Source organism: Erinaceus europaeus, chromosome 17, assembly GCF_950295315.1.
Source record: "Erinaceus europaeus chromosome 17, mEriEur2.1, whole genome shotgun sequence".
NCBI classification, from domain to species: Eukaryota; Metazoa; Chordata; class Mammalia; order Eulipotyphla; family Erinaceidae; genus Erinaceus; species Erinaceus europaeus.
The window spans coordinates 6,557,159-6,561,097 of NC_080178.1; the positions used below are offsets into that span (position 1 = coordinate 6,557,159).

At 40.5% G+C, this 3,939-nt stretch overlaps 1 pseudogene; it reads right to left on the reverse strand.

The window, feature by feature from the left end:
• Positions 1-2,493: 2,493 nt before the first annotated feature.
• Positions 2,494-3,430, reverse strand: LOC103110285 (olfactory receptor 5G29-like; annotated as a pseudogene).
• Between the last annotated feature and the right edge of the window lie 509 nt (positions 3,431-3,939).

Sequence of the window (3,939 nt, forward strand, 5' to 3'; positions counted from 1 at the left end):
TAGCAATCACTATCTACTGCCTTCTTAAACCCTAAGACAGCAGGAACCTTCCACTTCCTCTATAGAGCCTATATTTCCCCCAGTCCTGGAACCTCTAGAGTGGAGCTCACTTTCCTGCATGCTTCTCTCAAGTCATACCAAGTGATATTGCATCTGCCGATTCCACCATAATCAGTGCAACAAGTACCACCTCAGCATGCTTCACTTCTGACTGTGTCCAGAGATGTCAAGCATGGAATGTCAACCCTTCAGCCTCATTACTCGGGTGAGACCTTTCCCTTCATAGTATTCTCTAATTCCATTCTAGGTGGTTCACTTCTCAACAATGTCTCAAAACCTAGATATAGACCAGGTCCCATGAGACAGAGCATATGTACACATGTATCCATAAATTAGGGTAAAATATATCTGAAAGCAAAAGTACACAATACAGTGAGTCAGTATGAAGCTCATAATGAAATAGTGTCTACTTAGACTTAGATACCCTTCTCATCTACCTCCTATTACACTTGCCTAACTCATTCCAAAGCTAACCTTATCAAAGCAAGGACTGCAAAAGCTGAATAAGGGCAAGAGACTGGGATACTTTAACGATGGCTCTTCAGTCACTATCAGGCCACCCCATCAGCTGGGACCTTATTCGGGAAGTCCTGAGATTTCCAAACAGACATGATGGGCCTAGACTTCAAAGAAATCTTTAGCCCCAATGTTACCAATCATCTCTATCAAGAACAAAACTATAGACCTGATAAGACCTTGTCCTCAATATAGATCATAAATAGTAGAGAATGTTCCATCCTCCTAAAGGAGGGTGGACAACATACTCTGCTCAACCTGAGGAAGGTGGGTCTTGAAGTGGGAGCAGCTTGGAATGTTCCAACTCATTATCACAGAATTTAAGCTCAGATCTACAGGGATACAGAGGTCACATAGGCTCCTAAGCTGAATATGAGCCCCAGATCAGATCAAATTGATGTTGTTTACAGTCAACAATATTTATATGCCATTCCCATAATTGGGAGCTACTCTCTTCCCTGATCCAGTTTTCTGGTCCTTTTTCTAGCCATGACATCATCTCATCAGACAATAATTTGAAATCTCCTGAATATCAGATGTCAGGCTTAGAGGAAAAAAAAAAAACTGTGAGTCAGGCGGTAGCGCAGTGGGTTAAGCATAGGTGATGCAAAAGCACAAGGACCAGTGTAAGGATCCTGCTTCAAGCACCTGCTCTCCACCTGCAGGGGAGTCGCTTCACAGGCAGTGAAGCAGGTCTGTAAGTGTCTGTCTTTCTCTCCCCCTCTCTGTCTTCCCCTCCTCTCTCCATTTCTCTCTATCCTATCCAACAATATCAATAACCACAACAATGTTAAACAACAAAGGCAACAAAAAGGGAAATAAATAAATATTAATAATAATAATAAAATAATTTTTTATTTATTTAGCTATCCCCTCAGTAAATATGTACCTAATTTATCAAAATGGAGGAAGTTGAGAGGAAAAAAATATTTTTAAAAAAGCTAATATAGTCTGGGCCCTTTGGAATATAACTAAAATAGGCTTACTATCTATCTACAAAGCAGAGGCCCCCCAACTCTTCATCTGAACTATTCCAGCCTTTAGGTTTATGACTATTCAACAACTTGTTTGGCTTTATATATTAACTCTCTTTTCAGCCACCAGGTTTCAGATTCTAGCATGATGCCTACCAGACTTCGCCTGACAGACAACCCCACCAATGTGTCCTGGAGCTCTGCTTCCCCACTAAGGAAAGAGAGAGACAGGCTGGGAGTATGGATCAACCTGTCAATGCCCGTGTTCAGAGGGGAAGCAAATACAGAAACCAGGTCTTCCACCTCTGTACCCCACAATGACCTTGGGTCCAAACTCCAAGAAAGATAAAGAATAGGAAAGCTGTCAGGGGAAGGGATGGGATATGGAGTTCTGATGGTAGGAACTGTGTGAAGTTGTACCCCTCTTATCCCATTGTTTTGTCGATGTTTCCTTTTTATAAATAATAATAATAAATATCTTCTCAAGGGGATGGGATAAGATGAAGGGGCCTGGTGTCCTGTACCTGTGTCCAGTACCAGTCCTGGTACTGGAAAAGAAAAGGAAAAGTATTTATTTTTTTTGGCAGTCACCAGTTATGTGAAATGGTACCAAATTTTCTAGAACTATACAACAATCAATCCCCAGTAAAGAGGGAAAGGGAAAGAATCCTCCCATATAAATGTATATAATTTTCTCCTAAATAATTTGTGGTATGGCTATTACTTATATCTTTCATATATCTATAAATTATTCTGTATGGCCAGTCATTTCACAGTAGAGGAGTATGATAAAGGACAATAGAAACTTGTAGCCAATGCAGTACATATGAGTCTGAATTTTGGCAATATCTAAAAACTGCAAAGAATTCTAACTTCCTGTTCAGTGTTTTTAATATCATCATTGAATCGATATCTCTGGGACTGGCACAACCGGAGTTCTATTTTATCTACCTATTAGAACTGTTTTCTTTTCAAGCCGCCTCCTGATTGCATGTTTTACTTCCTTGTTCCTCCAGTTCTAGATAAGGGGATTCAACCTGGGAATCATCACAGTATAAAAGACAGAAATCACTTTGTTGATATCCAGGGAGGGAGTGGAACCAGGACGAACATAGATGAAGAAAAGAGTCCCACAGAGGATGGATACAGCTGCCAGGTGAGAAGGACAAGTGGAGAAAGCTTTTCTTCTCCCATCAGCACCCTGGATCTTCAAGATGGCCGCCACAATGCAAATATAAGAGACCATGATGATCAGACCACTGAGTACTCCTATACACGCAGCCAAAAAGTAAATCACACATGTAGTCATCCAGGTGTCTGTGCACGCAAGAGAAAGCAATGGTGAAATATCACAGAAAAAGTGATTAATGATATTTGGACCGCAGAGGGGTAAACAAAGTATCAGTGATATATTAGTCAAAGTACTTACGAGAGCCACAGTGTAAGGTCCTACCACCAGCTGCACATAGACCCTCTGAGACATCATGAGTGTGTACAGCAAGGGCTTACAGATGGCCATGTATCGCCATGGAAGCCAGGAGAAAGCATTCCGCTACCACAAAGAAGCCACAGAACCACAACTGTGCAGCACAACCCACAAAAGAGATGACTCTGTTTTCATCAAAGATGTCACACAGCAACTTGGGGGCAACAGAAGAAGATGTAGACATGTCCACAAAGGGTAAGTGGCTGAGGAAAAAGTACATAGGATTTTGAAGTTTGGGGTCAGTCCATATGAGAACAATCATTCCTAAGTTACCCCCCATTGTAACAAAATTAGCAAAGAGAATTATAATAAAGAGGATAATTTGCTGATGGAGATGATCTGTGAGGCCCCAGAAAAGAAATTCAGTCACTGCTGTCTGATTCTTCTCTTCCATTGTCAGCTATTACCTGTAAGAGATAATATATATGTATATATTATCATCTATTGTTCTTTTTCCCCTCAGCTATCTTATAAAAAGTTCTTGCAAAGAGAGAGAGAGAGAAAAGAAAAAAAGAAAGGTCATTTAGTTATGAGCCCTAGATCAGCTTGATGGGGTTCACAGTTAAAGGTATTTATATACTCTCCTCATATTTGAGAGCTATTCTCTACCCTGATCCAGCTTTCTAGTTCTGTTCTAAACTCTGACACCAGCTTCTCAGACAATACTTTTGGTCCACTTGCATGTTAGCTGTCAGGCTCAAGCAAAAATTACCAAGTTATGGGCCCATTAGAATATATCTAAAATAAACTTCCTAGCTTTTTCTCATATGAAGACACTTAGTCCCATCTGCTCTTTTCTCACCTTTAGGTTCTTGTTTATTGAACGATTTTTTCTGCTTTATACCTTACTGCTTTCAACCACAAAATTGCAGATGCTACTATGACACCATGCTGACTTCTCTG